Source organism: Mirounga leonina, unplaced genomic scaffold (assembly GCF_011800145.1).
Source record: "Mirounga leonina isolate KUSES-001 unplaced genomic scaffold, KU_Mleo_1.0 Mir_418, whole genome shotgun sequence".
Lineage (NCBI taxonomy): Eukaryota > Metazoa > Chordata > Mammalia > Carnivora > Phocidae > Mirounga > Mirounga leonina.
This window is the reverse complement of record NW_023270739.1, coordinates 10,529,596-10,552,395: the sequence shown is the minus strand read 5'-3', so window position 1 is coordinate 10,552,395 and position 22,800 is coordinate 10,529,596. Positions and strand designations below refer to the sequence as shown.

The 22,800-nt window shown below is 46.7% G+C and overlaps 1 protein-coding gene and 1 pseudogene across 5 annotated transcripts in view; one reads left to right on the top strand and one right to left on the bottom strand.

Annotated features, from left to right (window-relative positions):
• LARGE1 (LARGE xylosyl- and glucuronyltransferase 1) overlaps positions 1–22,800 on the bottom strand; it is a 514,447-nt gene that overhangs the window by 166,811 nt on the left and 324,836 nt on the right. The window lies entirely within an intron of this gene.
• Positions 15,068–15,414, top strand: LOC117998758 (annotated as a pseudogene).

Below are 22,800 nucleotides of genomic sequence, written 5' to 3'. Positions count from 1 at the left end.
AAGATTTTATTTATTTATTTGACAGAGAGAGACACAGCAAGAGAGGGAACACAAGCAGGGGGAGCAGCAGAGGGAGAGGGAGAAGCAAGTTCCCCAGTGAGCAGGGAGCCCGATGTGGGACTCGGTCCCAGGACCCTGGGATCATGACCTGAGCTGAAGGCAGATGCTTAACTGACTGAGCCACCGGGGAGCCCCACCATATTATATTTTTAATTGGTCAGATCAATAACATCAATATCTTACAAACCTGTATCTTTTAAACTGTCTCAAACTGCTTTCCCACCAGTTTCTCCAACTGATAATCACAACCACCCTAGCGAGTAGGTAGCTCAACTAATATACTTATTTGGCCGATGAGAAACGTGAGGTTCAGGGAGATTCAAGAACTTGCTTAAAGCCAGGAGGTTAGCTGTTGTCACTGTTGCAGCTAAGACCAGAAATCAGATTCTCCTTTTTCTTCTGCCACCCAGCTTTGAAAATACCTGCAGGTTCTGCAAAATCCCAGGGAAGAAAGGTAATCGGCTTCTCCGGGATCACACAGCAAGTCCACAAGAAGGCAGGGAACCTCCAGTCTATCCTCTACCTGCAAATGAAGTAACCACTCTATGCCTCAGTTTCCTCACTGCAAACTATAATAATAATTCCTGCCTCATGGTGACCGGCCCAGAGGAAGGACTATGTGAGTGCCAGCTACCCTAATTATGTCAAAAAAGAGTCTCATACTTTGGCAGAGATGACTCTTACAAGGTTGTTGTCAGAAGCTTAGGGCTGTATTATCAGTTTTTCAATATGATAAAACATACAAAGTGTCCAATACAAACTGAATAAATGAGAGCAACCCTTCCACTAAAGCAAGGCATGGACAGCAATACAAAGTATTATTAATTACTTCCAACTTTTTACTAAGGCTTTGCTAAATAACTGAATATAGGTAATGCAGATGATAGCAATCTTAGGGTTTTAGAAGAACTTTTATATACTTTTTTTTTTTTTTTAAAGATTTTATTTATTTATTTGAGACAGAGAGAATGAGAGACAGAGAGCACATGAGAGGGGGGAGGGTCAGAGGGAGAAGCAGCCTCCCTGCCGAGCAGGGAGCCCGATGCGGGACTCGATCCCGGGACTCCAGGATCATGACCTGAGCCGAAGGCAGTCGCTTAACCAACTGAGCCACCCAGGCACCCCAGAACTTTTATATACTTGATCCCAGTTCATCTACACTGTACAAAGCAAGGCTTACTGGGTGCTCATTTCATAGATAAGAAAGCTGAGGGTCAGAGATGGAACTGTGGCTTGTTCCTGGTCCCACAGTGCAGGGGAGTCAGATTTAACTTTTTCACTGATTATATTTCCCAAAACCTCAAGTAAGGGTTAATAGTCCCTCAAGGGGAATTGTTCTAGAAAAAAAATTTCTAGGGCTCTTTAGAATGACTTGGTAGAAGAAACCAAGGTGCGATTAGGATATTTTTTCCTTCAGAACAGTCATCTTGGAGATGTATATTAATGATGCCACTGTTGTTAAAATGACTACTGTGGTAGCCAAGTGTCTTAGAACTCCCCTCAGATCCTAAAGCAAATCCTGAACACCAAAGGGTTGGCCTATCTTGCCCTTTGAGAGTTAATTTTCATAAAAAGCCAAAAATCCCATGTGCCTCTAAATCTTGTAAATAAGATGGGTGGTAAAGAAAGGTAATAAAGGTTTGCTCTTTTTAAAAAATAAAACGGACTATAAAACAGAGACTCATGTGGTTTACAAGGTAATTTTGTATATGACTTTTGGAATGATGGACATTTAGAGCAGCCTCTTAGATATGCCATTTTGCTGCTTGCTGTCTTCCACAGAATTAGGCTAGTGCTTTGTAGCAGGGTGGACTCTGGGATCAGAGTGGACCCCAAGCCTAGGGCTTTCTGCCCTAAACGCAATGAGGGAACCAAAGACAGGTGCTCTGTAGAAGACTAATAGTTGCAGCTTCCTCTTGCTTCTTCACTTCTCTATCTTGTGACAGCCATTCAGTTTAGATAGGACTGACCTCACCCCTGCTCAAAGTGTGGCCCCAACCTGATTAAGGCAAGCAGCATACTCCACTCATTGAGCTATAAAGATGAGATAAGGAGTGAGGCCGTCGCCTGAGATGGCACAAATACAGAGTAAAGCATAGGACTCTTCCTCCCTCAGAGATGACTGAGGAAGCTGGCAGCCCAAGGGATGGACAGAAATCGTGTGCTCCTAAAAGGGAAGTCAGCCTGAGGACAAAGATGAAGAATCTCTGAGAAATGAGCCAAAGCCCATTACATAAAGCAATGCATTCATTATTTATGCCAGTATGGTATGGATTGCCTTTACTTACAGCATGACTCCTCTCTCTGTTTCCAGAGCACCTTATGGCATGCCTGACAACAGATACTAGATGTATAAGCATAGAATACATGATTTATATAATGTGCTACATACACATTAAAATATGCAATGTATATATCTACGATAATATATAAATCTGCATATTTATTTCTCTTTTCTTCTATACATAAGCTTTTCAAAGTAGAAAGCGGGTCTAATTCACCTTTGAATCCCCAGTGCTTAGCACACAGCTTTGCTAACAGTTAGGTACGAAGTGGGAGATGCTTCCCTCAAAAGACCATGACATTAAAGCTTTAGAGCATCTTTAGGCAGCAAAGGAATCACAAGGCGCTGACTTCTTCTCAATCTTCCCAAACCCCTAACCTTACCTGTCCAATTACAGGTACAAACCCACATTGAGGACCACGATGTTGAGGGGGAAAACATCATTAAAATGCAGAATGTCCCATGGGAGACCATTTGGCTATAAAAATTCTAGTGCATTTTTGTTAAGGAAAAAATAAGTTCCAGCTTCCTGGTTTATAAGGTGGTTAAGTGCAGGTGTGTGCATCACTTCCTGATTCTAACTGCAGACTCTCCTTGCTAACTTTGGGCAAGCTACTTAAGTGTTTGTGTCCTCATCCATAAAATGGGGATAATAAAAGCACCTTTCCTTAAGTGACTGTTGGAGATTACATAAGGCAATATGCATGAAGCCGTAGTCTAGTGACTGGCATTATCAATACATGGAATGTATTATTATTACTAGTGTTATTACTTCAGCACTGACTAACTCAGAAGCCGATCCAAGCAAGTGGCTTAATGGAAATTCACAGCTAAACTAGCGGAAGAGTTGCCATCCCCAGAAGGGACGGGGGAGGAACAGCTGCTCCCAGCACAGGGAAGAGGGGCAGACAATCACTGTTGGGTGAGTGACAAGATGAAGGTTTCAGGGGAGCCCATGGAGGGCTTCCTGGCCCAGCCCCGGACCCTCCTGGAACCTAAAGAGGAACCCAGAGGATGGGGAGGGGGTGGGCGGGGGCTGCGACACTTCAAAGCAGCCCCGGGGCTGCATCTGAGAGGTACAGGATTGCAAGCGATACATTAAAGAGCTGGACTCAGAAGGCAAGTGGATTAGAGCTACTCTCCAAGTCAGGGACGAAGCTAATGAGGCTTTTCTTGTCACCATCTGTAGAAGTTTATTACTTATACTTCAAAGGCAGCGGGCAGCAGAGGGGCTGGGGAGAGGGGCTGCTCCTCACAAGAACAGGAGCAGGAAACAGAAGATGCTGACTTCGGGGGCGGGTGGGAGGGTGGCCCTTGCATCCCTGTTGCGAAAAGAGCCAAGCCCTGGGGGGCAGGAGTCTGGAGGCACGCACCTGTGATAATCAGTCGCTGCTGGTTGTCACAGGGCGGGAGGAAGATGGACAGGAGAGAGGATTAATTAGCTTTATCATGGAGCAGGAGATGGGCAGGTGACTCTGAAATTACCTGCTGGCAGCCCTCCACTCTGGTCTCATACGTTCTGGGTTTCGTTCCTGGTAGGAAGTGCTCCAAGTCTTTCTTCACCCCAACCTGCTTAACACCTGGCTGTCTGTCAACATACATTCTACTTGAACATGGTGATCCAGACGGGGTGGCACGCAGCTCACACAATGAGTCTTCACTCACTCATAATGTGGTTGATGCCTTCCTTACCAGCTCAAAGCAGTCACTTTCTTTTTTTTAAAGATTTTATTTATTTGAGAGAGAGAGAATGAGAGATAGCACATGAGAGGGGGGAGGGTCAGAGGGAGAAGCAGACTCCCCGCCGAGCAGGGAGCCCGATGCGGGACTCGATCCAGGGACTCCAGGATCATGACCTGAGCAGTCGCTTAACCAACTGAGCCACCCAGGCACCCTCAAAGCAGTCACTTTTGATAGTTCGTAATTACAGGGGAAGGAACAGATAGTCATTCCATCATTAGGTATTTACTGAGTGCTTACTACTGTGTGCCAGATACTAGGGACACAGTGATGAACGGTGATAGCCCAGGCCCTGCCCTCCTGGAACTTGAGAGTCTAGTGGGGTAAATGGGATATTAAATAAATAATGCAAAAGCACATAAGTACAAAATGACAGTTATTGTAAGTGCTATGAAGGGGAAACATGGGATGCTTGTGTAGGTGTAGAATAGGAGGAATTGATCTGAACAGGCAAGGCTCTCTTGAAGCAGAGATGACAGGGCTGAAGTTGGCGGAACATGTAGGGTCAACCAAGCAAAGGTGGGGAGGTTGGCCAAGGAACACAGGGAAGAAAGTTCCAGGGTGAGGAAAGAGCACATGCAAAGGTCCGGTGGTGGCAGGGAGAACGAAACAGAACACCAATCTTTCTGGAATGACGCAGAGAGAGGGAGTATGTGGAGAGGCAAGTAGGCATGCACTTTTGCCTGTATTTCTTCCTACTTACCCTTTTGGTTCCCACTATGTGCTTTCACAGCACATAGTAGAAGTTCAAGTATAAATGTTGCAGTGGAATGAAAGATTTCCTATAATGCTCTAGGCCCTGTGTCAGGATTTTATACACTGTATCTCAGTGAATCCATTAATTCATTGATTCTCACTGAATCAATTCATTTTACTCATAGAGAATGGACAGTTGATAAACCCAAGGTCACAGAAGTGTAAGTCCCAAAGCGGAGATCCCAGTCAGGCACCCTTCAGACACTTTATAGTTAGGCTATTCTGTGCAGCATAGCTGAAATTCACCCAGTTAGTTACTGAACTAAGATAAGGAGGTGAGGAGGGTTTGCTCACCTAAGACACGATTCCTGCACTCAAAAAAAAAAAAAAGAAAAAGAAAAAAAAGCAGTCAAGAACAGTGACTAAGAAATGGAGCAGCTACTTTGGAAAATGGCTCGGCAGTTCCTCAAAACACTGGGTATGGGGTTCTCCATGACCCAGAAATCGCACTCCTAGGTATATACCAAGAGAAATGAAAACATGCTGATGTAAGAACTTGTACCAGAATTTCATGGTAGCATTATTCATAAAGTCAAAAAGTGGTAACAGCCTTGGTGTCCATCGGCCATGAATGAAATGACAAAATGTTTCATTTCCAGACGAGGGAACATTATGTAGCCACAAAAAGGAATGAAGTGCTAACACCTGCTCTAACACAGACGAACCTTGAGAACAAACGAAAGGAGCCAGGCACAAAGTCTACATAACTATGACTCCGTTCATATGAAGTGTTCAGAATAGGCAGCTCGACAGAGAGAGGAAGTGGATCAGCAGTTACTTAAGCTGGGGGAGCAGAGGAATGTGGAGTGGTGGTTGACGGGTCTAGGTCTCGTTTGGAGTGTCAAAGTTCTAAAATAGATTGTAATGACGGTCACACAACTCTGTGAATTTACTAAAAAGCACTCACGGTACACTATAAGTGGGTGAATTATACGGTATGTGAAATACATCTTAAAAAAAAAAAGGAACAGTGACTAAGAGTTCAAATACCAGAATCCAACAGAGGGGGGCTTTGAATCCTCGCTGTGCAAGTCACTGAGCCACGTGGAATAGGGCAGGCAAATTCCTCCCTGCAAGCTTCGGTTTCCACATCTGTGCAAGATCCACCCCACCACCTCCTAGGGTTGCCCGGCTGCAGAATGGACCATTTCCTGGGAAGCATCAACAGCACATGTGCCCTGATACCCACATTTAAAATAGCTTACATGGAAGCTGGGATTCCTGAAACAACAAACGCCAATCAAAAGCACACTTGATCACGTGCTCTGGCCGGCGCTGCATGACTCATGTGTCTCCATAGAAGGTCACCGGTGGCCGAAGGGGTCAGGTGTGAGGAGGCAATACGAGGCAGAACCACACAGAAGCTGCTCCATTTCTAATGGCTCGGTATCCAAAGTTGAAAATGCTCGGAACACTGCTCTGAGGGCCTCCCTTGTCCTTCCTGCGTCCTCCCATGCCCGGAGGAGGCCGGGGCTGGGGCCCGACTACAATGAAGGGAAGAAGCAGGACTTTTTCCTGTGGCCCATGCACACGCTGGGGTGAACGGAGGCTTTGGGTGGTCAGGTTCTCAGAGGTGTCCCTGGCTTCTGTCTGGAGCAGTTGTTAATACCATCATCACGGCAGATAGGAGAGGATGCAAATGGGCTTTGCTAATCTCTTGCCGGCTCCCATGTCAGCCCTACCCCTCGAAAAACTCCAGAAACCAAGGATGGTTTCCCTGGAAGAAGAAAAGGCTCACCGGGTCCACTACACATGCTGGGATGGGGGATTTATTCTGCATGGGGAGGGCGAGTCCTGGACACAAAGAAAGAAGCTACAGAATGAGATCTGGTGCTGAATTATGAAGAACTTTCAAAGGCCATGGTTCTTTGGAGGCACAATGTACTGTCGTGATAGGTAGTGAGCTTCCCCGTCCCTGGGGGTGTGCACAGCCTAACGGATGACTTGGGTAAGACGAGTGGGCATTCTAGGCCTTCAGGATTCCCTGTCATGCTGAGACTGTCATTTTAGGCATCAGCTCTTGGTTCCTGTCATTTGGAATCAGTTTCTCTTCTCTTCCCTCACTTCCTAGTACTTAATAAATGACGGACCTGACAACAGCTTTGCTCCCAGAGCAACCTGCCCTCTGCTCTACAAAGCACTGGTCATTCTACACTGGATATAATCATCATGCCGCCTTCCTTGCCAGGGACTGCTCTTATCATCCCAGACACCCCAAGGCCCCGAAGCATAGTAGGCACGGAATGTGCGGGTCAGGGCCAGCAGCATATTCCCTATGCTTTATCATTACAGACTGGTCTCACTTGTAAGACTCGCTGCAATGCATTCCCCTGGACACTTGCCTGACTGCCTTCTGACATTCCATCTTCCCTGAAGGGAGGAAGGGGGTCTCATTTCAAACCTCTTTACCTCACAGGATGCCTTGAGCACAGAATGTGCTACGTAAATTCCCCCCCCCCCCCCCCCAAATCAGAGAAAGACATCTTCTTACTTAGGGCTGGAAAGGCAGCTGCTGCTTCTGGAACAATTTTCCATTTAAACCCAGTAGGAAATGACAATTCTGAACCAAGCATAGAAAGCACACAGCTCCTGGAGCCAGAGATCAAGCCCCCGCCCAGGGCAGGAATTTGGCATCAGGGACATACGTCCACGGATGCATCGCATAGGAGCCCTTCCTCTTCACCTAGGCTGGACTCAACTTGCAAAATTCCACTTGGGGAGGAGCTGAGATAGTGTAATGGAATCTGTGAGGTCCCAAATGGATCTCCTTTGTTCGTTAAAAAAAAAAAAAAAAAAATTCTAGTAGAACTTCTGGGCTTTCTGGCCTCGATTTAGCAAGCTGCTCAACAAAGTTTACTGAGCACAGGCTGTGTGCCAGGGCTTTCTGCCAAATATCTGGGGGACACTAGAGCAAGGGGTACTCACAGGCTGAAGGGAAGAGAGAAGTCACGAAGAGATAAGGGAATGGATAATTATGATAGTGTCACACACCATATAAACACAGAGGGCTGTGAGTACCGAGCCCATGGTGACACCAGAGGGATGCCCTAAGAATGAGTGGGAATTGAGCAAGCTGATGAGATGGGCATCCCGGGCAGAGGAATTAGAATATGCAAAGACCTGAGAGCTTGTGAGCAGTTTGGTTTAGTAAATTTTGGGTGCCAGGGGCTGGTGGGAGCGGGGAATGGGGAGTTAGTGTTTAATGGGTATAGAGTTTCAGTTTGGGAAGATGGAAAGTTCTGGAGATGGGATAGTGGTGATGATTGATCGGTGTGAATGTACTTAATGTCGTGAACTATACACGTGAAAATGGTTAAAATGCTGATTTGTTATATTTTACCATAATAAATTAAAAAAAAAAAAGATTATGCCCAGGAAGCATGTTCAGGACCAACCTTCCCTATTGTCTATAAATTCAGAAATCTCAGCTTCTTTGGCACTGATGTGGTCTGGGAATCAGACACCCATGGGAAATGTCTCAGACTCACTCTTTACAAATAATCTAGCAGTTTCAAAAAGCTGTCACCTCCTGAAAGAGGAAACCTTGAAATCACAGTTTCCCCTCCTCCCCAAGTTTTTAATAAACTCCCCTAATTTTACACCGTTGGGTTGAGGGAAGAAAAGAGAGCTGGAACAGGCAGGCTTCCCTTTGCTAACACACTCCCTCTCCTAATTAACATGACCCCACACAACTAAACACCTGCCAACTTCAAAAACTTTCACAGTGATGAGCTTTGATCACGGCGCAGCACATAGTATCTGTACTGAAAAGAGAATCTCACACAGCCGAAATCAGATACCATTCCATCCAACGTCCCTCACCTCAATCCACCCATCTAAAGACTGCTGGGAGAGTCACCCCCGGGCAAGGCATGCGGGGTGCTGCAGGGAACTGGGAACGAGCACGATACGATCTTTGCAAAACTGAAGGAGCCCCCTGGTTCCAAACTAGCTGTTCCCCTCTTTCAACATTCACCACGTTCCTTATACAAGCTAACGGGAGAGTCAGGTGAATTCTGTCCTTTAACATTTCTTGGAAGAGTTTCCTAAAATCCAGGCTTGTTAACTAACACCAAAGTTTTCAAAGGTTTACAAAGCTGACTTTCTATTTGAAAATGATCCTTTCTTGGTTTCTCTGGTCTTTGGTTCTATCCTCACAAAACTCAGAAGTGTCATTTGGTGAGCTCATCCAAAATTTCTGACATGCCTATAAATCACTTTATGCTTCCCAGAGAAAGTTACAATGTACATCCTGACATCACCATAGGAATTACGCAGGTGCATCCAAAGGTTGATTCACAACTTTCACACACACCCCAACTGAATCAGTGCATCCTGGCAAGCATTAAGAAACACCACTGCATACTATTGCTTCATGTGATCTTGTCTCAAGAGAAGCATCCATCCAACTGTGATGGTGTTTGAATGTAAAAGAGAAACATGGCAGGAAAATGTTGGAAAAACTCAGAGTGAATTCAAATGGTGGGGATGTCTTTGAACCACAACCGTTTTCCTCTCTAGAGTCATTAGTGCTAATTACTAACAACTACCCTGGTGACAGTGCTGGCAGTTACTTAGCTGCTAATTGGCTTCAATTTACCGCTCTGATTGTGTGGTCACAGGTATATATTTGCTTGGGGAGTGAGGAAAAAGAGTAGGTGTCTCAAGCCTGAGGCTGTCCTTAAAAGACGTGTCAGCTGTCTGAACTGTTCAGCTTAACCCAGTGGGGTCTCAAACTTTCCCATGCATCAGAATCATCTGTAGGTTATTTAGCCCCACCCCCAGAGATTCTGATTCAGCAGGTTTGGGGTGGGGCCCAAGGATGTGAGGAGCTTAAAAGTTCCCACGTGATGAGGAAGCTGCTGATCCCAGGGGCCACCTGTTGAGAACCACTGGCCACCCCAATTCTCTCCTAACCTCAGCCAATGCAGCACCTTAGCTGTCCCACCTGCTGCAAATGGAGGCCGCTCAAGACCACAGAGTGCCCCGTAGGTCTCCGCGTGCGCTGCCCCATACGGGAGAATGGTGCCTTATTAACGCAGGGGATGACAGTATGGAAAGATGGGGATTTTAGAAATGAAATGATTTGCCCCGCCCCCCACACAACCTAACCCGGCATTTTACAGTCTCTCTATTATGCTTTTCATTTGGAGAGAATGAATCCCAGACAGAGTGAAGGAAAAATGAGTAAAGCTTACTTACCTGGGGTTCACCTCACTATGACGACTTGGCCATTAGAAAAACATCCTGGGCTTCACTGCTAGGACTCCCCTCCCACCCTGCTCTTTATAAACATTTTAGACGTATAGACATAGGATGTGTCAATCCGGTAATAAAGGTTCCAGCCCCTACCTAATGGACCATGAACCTGAGGAAAGAGCTCATCATTCCATTCAACAGACTGCCATAAGCAGGTAGTGCGCGGGGAGTTAAGGATATAACCATGTGGTAACACCAACTACCACTTCTTAAGCCCCCCATGCACCAAGCAGTAGCCAGGCATTTGTCCTAAACCCTGCAGCCTCCTTGGAAGGAAGTGACAGTGCGGTGACGTCATCACCCGCGTGCACCATGCCCGTTAGGTGCCAAGTTTCTGCTAAGCGCTTGACACACACTTATTTAATCAGCGTAACAACCCTGGGAGTTAGAACCTTCCGGAAGATGGGGCACCTGGGTGGCTCGTCGTTAAGCGTCTGCCTTCAGCTCGGGTCATGATCCTGGGGTCCTGGGATCGAGCCCCACATCGGGCTCCCTGCTCTGCGGGAAGCCTGCTTCTCCCTCTCCCACTCCCCCTGCTTGTGTTCCCTCTCTCGCTGTGTCTCTTTCTGTCAAAGGAATGAATAAAATCTTAAAAAAAAAAAAAAAAAGAACCTTCCGGAAGAGGGAACTAAGCCACAGGGAGGCTCAGCGGCTTGGCCACTGTGCTAACAGAAGGTGAAGGTAAACTTCGCACCCACGTCACCCGGCTCCGGAGGATGCACCAACAACTTGCTGGTGCCTCTGCTGTGAGTGACATCACCCACAGTTCACAGATCAGACCCTGGAAGCCCACAGAGGTTACAAACTGACTTAGCTCTTGGATTCTGAAGTCTGTGCCACGTGCCCTGGGCTCTCTGATGATTGGCACGTGGCTCTCCTCTTGAGGGGGGGCGGGCACTTCAACCAGTAAACGCAACTCAAGGTGGCGGACGCCATGACAGCGCCATCGTGTCACGCCATCCATCACACAAAGTGACTTTCTCCCCGGTCTACTGATGGGCTATTAAATGACTAATGAGCCCAACCTGGGGCAGCCAGATTTTGCTCCCATTTGAACAGATGTTTCCACATGTGGCAGCGGTACTCGGGTACCTTTGCTTGCTGGTTTTATGGTGACATCTTTGTGACATTACCAATGCCACCCAGCGAGCTGTACCTGTGTGTGTGCTTCCTTGTGCCCTTACACAGAGTGTCTGGAAGCTTAACATCCTACGTGGTAATATTTGTTGAGTAGCCTTTAGACTGTTAAGGACACTTGAAGGCTTTGACACAGACAACACGGGTGGTATTTTCCTGGCATGTAAAGACGTTTCTACATGTCCCCCGTGGTGCCACAACAGGGAGCAAAGGGGGAGTCAGCTTTGTATCATAAACCCCAGAGCATTTCGGCTCCATGAGCATCGTTCCCCAATATTCTCAAGATTTAGCTGCACTAAGCACTTTCACCCCTGAGATTCATCCCACAAAGACAGATGACTCCAGTCTGGAGAATGAACTCCCCCGAAGCTGGGATGTTTGCAAGCCCCCACGGCAGGGATGGAATGCTTCCTCCTGGAAAAGGACTTGGTAGAAGGAACGTGTGTATGAGGAGTGTGTCTTCTCATTTCTAACCACTGCCAATGCATCTTGTGAGGCAGTTTCTTGCACACTGCAGCTTAAGACAAATCTGAGTGATGTCAAGGTTGTTTTTCCCCCATGAAACTGGATGTCATTTTTCTACTTAATGGCCAGCTTCTCCTCCTTCAACTCCACCAGAAGAGGTGCTTTTGTCAAAGTGTCCAACTCTAACGACCGCCCACCCACGTGGATGGGACCGTGCCTCATCTTGTCTGAGCTCTTCATTTTACAGGCAGGAAAACGGAGGCCCAGGAAAGGGAACCATTTACTTGCTTGGTTGGTGGTCAGGTCACACAACTAAAATAATTTTTTTAAAGCCACTATGTTTTTTTTGTTTTATCAAAAATGTCCTGCAAAAGAAAAATCAAAGTCAGAACTTCATTATGAGCTAAAACATTACATTTACTTCCGCTAGGGCTCTCTCTGATAGGACTCATTGCACTATAATGTGGCATGTGCCTTGTAAGAACACTGAGAACGTAGATTAAGAACTTAAAATTCAAACCCGTGGACCCAAAAATCACACTCTGCTAATTTATATTGAAAGATGAATCTGAAAGAAGGAATGCCATATGCCACAGAAATTCAATAAAGTCTTAATTAAGTAAATCTTCAAAGAATCAGAAACATCCTAACTGGTCAAAAATAGGGAGAATGTAAAAATGATTCTCTATCACTAGATGGAACATTACCGAGGCAGTAAAAGTGATACTTACGAAGATCAATAATGTTAAGTGAAAATATAAAGCTAGAATCAGAATTACATGTAGAAGGAAGACAATGGTCTTTAAAAATGTACAGAAAAATTGGAAGTAACTAATCAAATGGTGGTGATCTCTACGTAGTAGATGATGTATGATTTCTGTCACTTCTCATCTTTTCTAGTCTCCGACATATTCTGTGATGCACAGGCTTTATTCTATAGTGGGGAACACAAGCACTGTTCTTTTTTATATTGTTTTTTAAATGCGTGAGCCAGATGTGTTACATCATCCATACCAAAGTTTTTTTGGGGAAAAAAAAAAAGGTGCCAACCCCCAAGGATCCCAGAAGATGCAAACATTGCATCCAGATGGCTTTCCTGGGGAAACATAGGTGGATGCATGGCTGTCAGGATGTGCCCTGGTGTGACCATTAATCAAATGCTCAAAGAAGAGTAAGGAATGTAAAAGAAAGGCAGTGCAGGAGAAGAACCTTTCTGCAGAAAGGGAATCATGTGCTGGCTAGGGAAAAAAAGATTTGTAACAAATGCAGCCAGTTAGTAAGATTAATGAAAGGAGAAACCACTTTGCATGGTGGTCAAACTTCAATAATTTAAGGGTAATCGCGACTAATTTCAAGGTAATAGGAAAAGCTACCCATGTCTAAATTTTGGCTGAGATTCCTGTGTGTGCTAAATGGGCTAACCCTTGTGAAATCTGAGTATTCTCGAGCACGGAGCAACTCAAGCACTTTCTGATTCCTGTTCCACACCATTATATGGGCAGGCTCCTGAATCTCACGACTGGCCTGCAGATGATGGAGACGAACAGCAAGATGATGCTTCTGCCCGAGGAAATTAGTAACTGGTAAGCAGGATGATGATAGATCCAGGACAGAGGGAAGAAACAGAAATGAAACAAACACATGCAAAAGAGGAGATTAAATAAAATCTCCATGGATTGCAACAGGACTGACAGAAGCCTTGCATTGGAAATGGGCAGGAATTTCTTTTTCTGACCCGGGAGCACTGCCGCATACGGAATGCTGACTCAAAGTTGCAACGACAGACGCAGAAAAGCTGTACAGACTTAAAAGCTGAGGTCCTTTACACATCCACATCCACAAAGGATGATACATATGCACATATACATATGCATCCGTACAGACTTCTGTGCACATATATGATATGCATCTCTTTCCAGGTACAGAGACAGAGATCTCATACAGCCATATTTCAGTTGGCCAGTGTACGTGGGGAAGAGAGACAATCATTCCAGTTCCAATACTATTTAAACTGAGTCTGAAACACAGACCTACGTAGAGATGACACAGACACTTCATCTCCTAGAAGAGGCCAAAGTGCAAAGAAAGCGGCTTGCCTAAGTTCACGGAGGGTTCAGAGAACATGGATGTGCACAGCATGAACCAGGCTCTGGGCTAAGTGCTTTGCGTGCAGTATCTCCTTGGTGTCAGGTGCTGTGCTTAGCCCTAGTCTGCAGATGAGAAAACAAGCTGATACTGAGAAGCTGTTTGCTCAAGGTCTTAGCAAACAGTAGAGCCGAGACTGAACCCAGTGTGGTGTGACTTCAGAGCATAAACCCTTGATCTAAAGCCATTCTTGGCGGTGGTGAGGCCTGGATGGTAATCCGGGTCTCCAGACTTTGGGCCTAAATGTTTCTTCTTTCACACCATTACCAGTGGCTTTTCTAGAGCTAATTGGTGCATCAAGACCTCGACAGACGGCAAATCTCTCCATGCCAGGTTGCTCATCCTGGACATCTGTGAAAAAGCAAGCTCCAGAAGGCAGAGGTGTGGTTTGTGTTCACTGCTCTTTGTTGAGGGGCACGAAGAGTCCCTAGCACGTGACAGGCACACGCACGTGACAGGCACACACATTTGCTGGATGGATGAATGAATGAATGAGTTTTGACAGCAATCAGAGAACAGAAAGCCAGGACTGTCTTTTCCAGAATGTTGGAGCTGGACAGGAATTCGGGGTTAGCCCAGCACACATTCAATAATACAATGATGAGAAATGCTACCATAGTTTCATAGACTGAAGAACCCAGGGTGGGGGGGGAGTCCCTTTCCTTAATAACCTGTCTAGATGACAGTGCTGAGTCCAGCACCAGGGCTCAGCCTCCTGGCTCAGCCTCCTGTGGGCCAGTGCATTTGCCAAAATACCAGGGTGTCCCAAAGTGTACTTCACGGAGGAATGGTCCCTGAGGTGCTCGGGGAACTGAGTGCATATCAGCACACAAAGGGCTCTGAGAACCCTGAAGTCAAGAATCAGTTCACCTTGCTTCACCTAGCTGACCTCAGAACCGTCCCACACAACAGCTGCTAACTCAGCATAGAAAGTAGTGTATGTTAGATATTCTTAAAACTCAGTGATGACTTTGGCCTCTTACACACTGAGACCTGTTCTCTGTTTCACGGGCAGGGTCCTGAATCTTACAAATGGCACCCAGAATCATTGAGACCAAGAGGAAGAAATGCTTCTGAGAAGATCACTGATAAAAATAGGTGGCGTCAGGCAGCAGCTTGGGCGGCGGGAGGATTGGCAGCGGCCAGGCAGCCCAGCTTCGCGAAGGCTCTCGGCACGACGCGGCCCACAGGCCCCTGGCACATGCCCGCCCCGCCGCCACAATGCCCAAGAGGAAGGTCAGTTCCGCCGAGGGGGCGGCGTAGGAGGAGCCCAAGAGGAGGTCGGCGAGGTTGTCGGCTAAACCTGCTCCTGCAAAAGTGGAAGCAAAGCCAAAAAAGGCAGGAGGAAAGGATAAATCTTCAGACCAAAAAGTGCAAACAAAGGGGAAAGGGGGAGCAAAGGGAAAACAGGCTGAAGTGGCTAACCAAGAAACGAAAGAAGACCTACCTGCAGAAAACGGAGAAACTAAAAATGAGGAGAGTCCAGCCTCCGATAAAGCAGGAGAGAAAGAAGCCAAGTCTGATTAATACCATAAACCAGGTCTTATTAGTGGTCCCTGTCGCCCTTCTTGTACAATCCAGAGGAATATTTTTATCAACTTTTTTGTAAATGCACGTTTTTTAGTAGCTCTAGAAACATTTTTAAGGAGGGAATCCCACCTCATCCCATTTTTTAAGTGTAAATGCTTTTTTGTAAGAGGTGAAATCATTTGCCGGTTGTTTATTTTTTGGTACAACTAGGAAATAGTGGGATATTGAATGTGGGAGGCTTTGATTGTCTTGGGTGTCAGCTCAACATTCCATAGATGGGGTAGTTTTTATATCCTATAACACCAAGCATACTAAATGGCAATTTGGAGTCAGTCGTGCATTTACTATGTCTTGAATATTTTAAATTCTATTCCCATGTTGTTTTTGGTAGAATTTTTCCTAAAGAAAACCACTCCTAGATCTTGGCTCTCCCAGTCAGAATTCTTGTGCACTCTGTAACATCTTGGTCATGGTAGTCCAGTTTTCCTAGTAACTCTGTTAACGTGCTGTGCAACATTGAGAATTTGAGTATGCAGTGTATATGATATTAAGTTGTGAATTAATGGGACTTAACAATGTAACAGTGTATCAGCATTTGAAGATCTTGGTACTTGATATACTGTTAAGGAAAATTTGCCTCCAAATTTTAAGCTGGAAGGTCACTGGAATAACTTTCAGAAAAGAATCACAACTACATGATTTTTTTAGATTTTCGGTATGTACGTTAAGAATTGTGTACAAACTGAAATGTCTGTACTGATCCTCCAAACAACCAATAAAAACTCAATTAGGAAAAAAAAAAAGCAGGCGGCGTCAGGAGCAAAGTCTCAGCCTTCTCTCAAACCCTGGCTTGCCTTTGCCAGATGGCAGAGAGCATTCCCACTCACGCATTCCACAAATACTGAGCAACAACTATGTGCCTGGTCCCGGGTGAGCCCTTTTACAAAGCGTGGCAGTGAGCAAAACCAACCAAGTCCCAGCCCTCCAAGAGCTTACACTTCCCTGCAGTGAGAACAGTGCTAAATGATAAAATATACATATGGTGAGAGTCACGTTTTTGCTGCAAAGGGTGCACAGAGAGCATGAAGGAGAGTGCTGTTTGGAAGAGGATGGTCAGGGAAGGCCCTTCTGCGAAGGTGGCGTCTTAGCAGAAACCTAAAGGAAACAAGTGAGCTCTAGGGTGATCTGTGGGGCACAGACTTCCAGGCAGAGGAACAGCAAGTACAAAGCCAAGAGGCAGGTGTGTGCCTGCTGTGAATGAGACATAGCAAGATGTCCAGGTGGTCAAAGTGTGGCAAGGATGGGGGAGAAGCCCTCCAGGGCTGGCCTCATGGTCTTGTGTCCTGTCTAGCCATAAAGGACTCCATGCCGAGAAGGTCCTTGCCTTTGCCGTCACCATTCTGAAATTCGTTACGTTTTGGAAAAAGGGGTCTCACATGTAATTTTGCACCGGGCTCCACAAATAACACAGTCAGTCCTCCTACCTGCCATACCATTCATGGAGGACTGGCCAACATTACCCTCAAGAACAACACCTGTATAACTGGGGAGCTGCTCCCCCCTTCTTCCTACTTAGGCCCCTTCCTCCCCCACTTATGAGACAATAATGACAAGAATCCCAAAGAAGTGTCCATGGGGACGGCATCAATTTTTTTTTTTCAATGTTTATTGGACCCTTAAAAAGAACACACACACTCTTGTGTTAGGGCCTGGGTCTCCAAAATGCTACCAACTCTTTATTATCTACATTAATAAAGGAAACGGGGAGTGTGAATAATTCAAAAGAGCTGACGATAATCTCGAGTTCTGGAAGGCAGTATGTGGCTTCCCCACCGCCCCCTGCATATTCTCCTTAATCCTGAATAAGCACCGACTGGGAATCCGGAGACTATACAACTTGTGTGTGCCGTGGAAAAGCGAGCCCTACCTTTCTGAGCAAAGCTGCTGCAGGAAGAAGCACTGGGCAGTGGTCACAAACCGCCAGGTCTCCTGCCTTCCCTGTCACCACCCGTCGAGTATGAGGGGCATGCTCTAACCTCCGCGACAGCTTCCCTCTAAGAAAATGACAACCCATGTGCAACAGTGCCATGGAAAGATGCCCCTAATACACGAACAGTTCTGCACACAACTTGTGAGGGGGTGTGAGAACCGTCATCAGCTCTCTGTGGACCCCAGGTAAGAGCCCCCGACTCGGGAATGGGGTGCACGGCCAGGAACTGGCCCAGCCCTTCAATCTTGTGTCATCAGACACAGCATGCCCTAAGAAGGAAGGGGTAGAATTGGGTCAGTCACAATAGCTTCCTTTAGAAAAACTGAGCCACAAAGTTGGACCTAGCAATTAGGTCCTGGAGGTTATACACGGAATTAACTAGAAGTTCACATTCCTTGCTATCTTTAGATAGCTGCACTCCCTACAGACTCTTCTGTTATACGGGGCTCTCTCTTACCCAAGGCCATGGGATTCAGGATAGGACTTGAGGAAATGCAGCCAAGCACACAACCACAGGATAACTTTAGGCCTTCAGCAAAGGAGCTGGAATAACGATGGACATGCACTGAGCACCTGATGCTAATCACTGTGTGAAACAACACATATGTTAACTTATCTGATTCTCACAGGAAACTATGAGTTAGATTCTCTTACCATCGTCCCCATCTTACCTATGAGGAGACCAAGGCCCAAACAAGTTAAATCACCCGCCCAAAGTCCCACAGCCAGTAAGGGGCAGGCTCAGGACTTGAACCCTGGCCCGTGGGCCCCTCTCCACTGGTGTTGACCATAACAGTATCCCACATAAGTTCTACCCAGAGGGGCCCTCCCAGGTCGGTAGGCCATGCACAGGTCACTAGGATAGGGGCTGATGCGTGGGAAATGAGGCCTGCAGTCCACAGTAAAGAGAGTGTTGGTACAGACAAAGGCACAGGGCTGTGGGCACTGGACAAAGGTCTACATTCTGATCACAAGCTGATACATCTAGCAAGACACAGACACGCAAACAGAAATTCCATTTAGCAGCTGGTTGCAATGATCTTTCAGAACAGGAAAATAAAAGGTTTCACTTGCTGCCACCCGACACCACAAAAGAGGCTTTGGTTTTCTGAAGGAAGAATTAAATCCCACAGATATGCTTAAGTTGCTGAATGAAAATCTAACTCCTCCGCACAGTGATCTCTTGAAAACCCTGCAGGCCCCTGAGCTGCCCACATGTCAGGAGGACGCGTGTGCCCTCCCCCCCAAGAGGGGCTCACCCCAAAGAGACCGGGGGGCTCTGGGAGGAGAATGGCTAAGGCACGGGCTCCACTCCAGACACAGAGGGAAAGCTCTCCACTTGGCCCCGGATTTGCAAGTGATACACTAAAAACCACTCACGCCAGAAGGGGGCACTATTAGCCCTAAAACTCACCTTAGGCTCCAGGTCCTGAGGCAGGTTACCTGTGCTGATAAAATGAAGCACCTGCCAGACCTTGCAGGGGCTCTGAGCAGCTCTTCCAGGTTCCATACCAGACTCTGGGCTCCCCCATTCCCCACTCCTGAGGACCTTACTTCTTACATGGAAAAAAAATTGATGATTCCTTCCCAGATTTCTTCTAAACCATTGCTATTTTTACATCTTCTACTGCTCTACTGAAGTCTATCATTTAAGTAAAAGGAGAAAGAATTTTAGAAGTGAAGAACAAGGCGGGGAAAGAAAAAAGGAAACAACTCAACCCTTCAGAGGCCTGATCGGGGTGGTTCCATCACCAGCCCACACTGTGTTCTCAATGTTGGACATAAAAGAGAGCACCTGCAAGTTGTGTTCTTACGGAAAGGGGGATTTGTTTCTTCTTGGTATTTACTTAAAGAGCATTTTCTCTTCCTTGGGCTAAGAGGTTGCTCCGGCTGCCTTTCTCTTGGAGAGAAGCTTGTCTCTCTTGTAAGGGATCACTTGTCCGTCAGTTCCAGCCATTCTTAAACTGCCGTGAACCTGAGCCGCACACATGGGGGTGACAAAGCGTAGTTCCCTGGGTCCCACCACCATGCAGGGAGCAGCCTAGGGGCTTCTGCATTTCTAACAAGGGTGCAGGTCACTCGGACTCTCTGCAGCGCACAGCAGTTCTGAGCTCTGTTATCTATGACTCACACGCCACTGAACGCAGGCCCGAACCACCCCTGAGGTGCATTAGGCTGATGCACGGTCCACACTCCCTGACAGCTTCTGCCATCCACGTCTGAATCCTAATCCTCATTGTGCTTTGCTTGACTCTCTACGGTTTTCTCGATCTTTCTGTCCTGGATTCTGTACTGCTCTGTGAAACATGGCCTGGCGGAAATTCATGGGATTATGGTCGCGGAACATGAGCCATCACTTTGTGTCTTGCTTCACTCATTTGTGAGAGGCAAGCGTTGAGTGCTAAGTGTCCTATTTCCCTCCTTGTCAACGGAGGGAAAGCATACCAACCTCCCCACTTGATTCTCATCATTGCACTCACCAGTGCCTAAAATAAACATCTCTTGCTGGAGGGCAAGCTCCTTGAGGCCAGGGCATGTGACTTCGAGTCCTCGGCCCTCAGCAAGGGGAGCCTTGATGAGTATTTGCTGGTGCTGCCTGCCTGACCAAGGCTACGAGTGCACGACGAGCCATCTCAGGAGTGATTACGGGATGGTGGAGAGAGGGCATGGCAGGGCATGGGTGGTTCTTAGAAACCTTGTCTCCGAAGTAGCGCACTGTTTCAGCACTGCCACATCACAAATCACCCCAAAATGCAGAGGCTTAGAAGTGCAGGTGGACCAGTTGGACTGACTCAGGCGGGCTGTCTGGATCAGGCTTGGTGTGGACCATGCCTTGGCTGAGCTTGCTCAGCATCTGGAGTCAGCTGGTGGATCGGCTGGGGCTGGCTACCGTAGGATGGCCTTGGGCAGCTCAGCCGCCAGGGGCTTCTCTCTGCACGGGTCACTCATCCTCTGGCAGGCTAGCCCCCGCGTGTTCACATCATGGCAGACGGCCTCCACGAGCAGCGGGCTGAGCCCTAAAGCTCAAGCACTTTCGGTCTCCGCTCCTGTTGTGTTTGCTCCTATCCCAAGGGCGGCCAAGGTTCAGAAAGTGAAGACAGACTCCTCCTCCTGATGGGAGGGGCTGCAAAGTCACGGTGCAGGGCATGCACACAGAGAGGGAAAGAACGTGCCATCATGTTTGGAAATGCGCGCGTGCACACACACACACACACAAGCAGGCAGTTTTCCTACTCACATCCTACTGGAGAGTTGTAGCAATGTGTCTGTAAGGGGAGCTGGGAAGTGTAGCCCTTAGCTGCTTCGCCATGTTCCAGCTATAACTGTATCACGGCGGAAGGACAAAATGTATTTTCTCTGTTTCATGAATTTTGTCAGTTCTGCCGAGTCACCGTCTGTGCTCCCACCAGCAAAGCCTGAGAGGATTGCTTTCCCAAAGCATCACCCACAGAATGTGTTACCAAACTTACAGAGCTTCACGAATCTGAGATTTTAAAAATGGCATCTCAATACAGTCTTATTTGCATTGCTTTTTTTTTTTTTTTAATTTTTGAGAGAGAAGTTGAGTCTTTTTTTACGTTTAAGAACCATTTGTATTTCCTCCTCTGTGAACCATGTATTCGTGTTCTTTGACCATGGTTGTTGGTCTTTTTCATATTAATTTCTGGGAGTTCTTAGCATGTAATTTTGAGATTAGCCCATTGCGTGTGGCCTAAGTCACAAACATTTTCCTCTTGGGGAATCTTGATGATGGACACTAAGCTAGCCACACGTGGCTGCCTTCCTGTTTGAAATGACACCATTTGTCTGAAGTCTAATAGAGTACTACGCCTAGTTAGACACTAGGCCATTATTTGCCCTATCCTTCACATCATTTCCTTTTTCTCTGTTTGCGTTACTATTTCCTTTTTCTACTCCCAGGATAAAAAAAAAATAAAAAAAGAACTTCTGATTTTGAAATGATTATAGATGCACAGGAAGTTGCAAGATAGCATAGAGAGGTCCCATGTACCCTAACACAGTCTCCCCCATGGTGACAGCTTAGATAAGGAGAGCACAATATCCAAACCAGGAGAGTGATGTCGGTACACTGTGTGTATAGCTCCATATTACTTTATTGTATATGGAGATTCATGAAACTACCCCAGCAATACGTCTCTGGAACTGTCCCATCACCACAAACACCCCTCTAATGCCAAACCTTTAAAAACTGTGGCTCCTCCCTTGCGCTCCCCCACCCCCAGCAACGGCTCATATAATTTCCTTTCTAATCTACTTACTTTTCTTCTCACTCTCATCATCGTATAAAATCTTCTCTAATGCTTCAAATATAGGGTCAGATATAAAATTTGTTTACCGAACAGGGGGAACTCCCCACTCAATCCGGGGGCCCCATAACGTCTTGCAGTCAAGCCGAGCTCTCATTCCAGTATGGGTGTCACACCACTCCCCCCACCCGGGCCCCTGGAGGTCTGAAAAAGCCACTTCCTGCTCCCTGGTTGGCTGGGGTCATTGGTCTACCAAAAATCACAAGGTAGAGCAAAACAAACAAACAAACAAACCCCAAACCCTCGAATCAAACCAAAGCCATGAGTCAAGCTCAGCCCACTGTGAGAAGGCAAGGTCCAGAGAGCCCTTTCTCTTCCAGTGTATCCACAGGGAATTTATCTCTGTTCGGCAGAGGTAGTTTGTGGTGGCAAACCTGCAAGAGGGACTCCAGAGAATCTGGTCTGAAATGCAGTAAGGTTGCTACCACTGAGATGGTTCTGCATTCATCGATTTAGTACACAGACCTTCTGGTTTAGGAAGGGCCTAAATGCTTGTTAATCTTTGGTTTAGAATCTTTCCATTAGAGAATGTGTTGTTGTCATAAAGATGAAAGTCCCACCTCCGTTGAGACAAGTCATAATTAGGGCAGGGAGGAAAGAGGATGCGAGTCAGATCTGACCCCGTTCTGCAAAGGTCTTGTTACCTGCTCTGCCGTCACAACAGAGAGACCCTCGACCTGCCGGCAAGAACAGGCTCTGCTTGATCCTTCAACATGGAGGCCCAGAGAACACAGTCTCCTGCACGAATTCCGTGGCCACCTCGGGGCCTTGGTATCGGCACTATTTGCAGCGTGGAAGGTGTGACCTCCGGTAAGAGACTGGAGGTCTTACGAATCTTAAATTACTGTACAAAGTAGAAAGAGGGATGGAAGCTGAGAGCTTCGGGAAACAGTCTCTCAAGCAAATCCTGCTGCATGTCACTGGAAAGAAAGGAAGACAAATGCAAGTGATAATGTGATGCAGGATTAGGATGCAGGTGCCAGACATGGAAATTTACCTCTTAGATACCATCCTGCCTTTGCTTCATGGCTAAACAACTTCATCTGTCCCTAAGCGACCCCTAAGCCCTGGATCCTCTGTGTCTTTACTCAGCACACTGGGTCTGC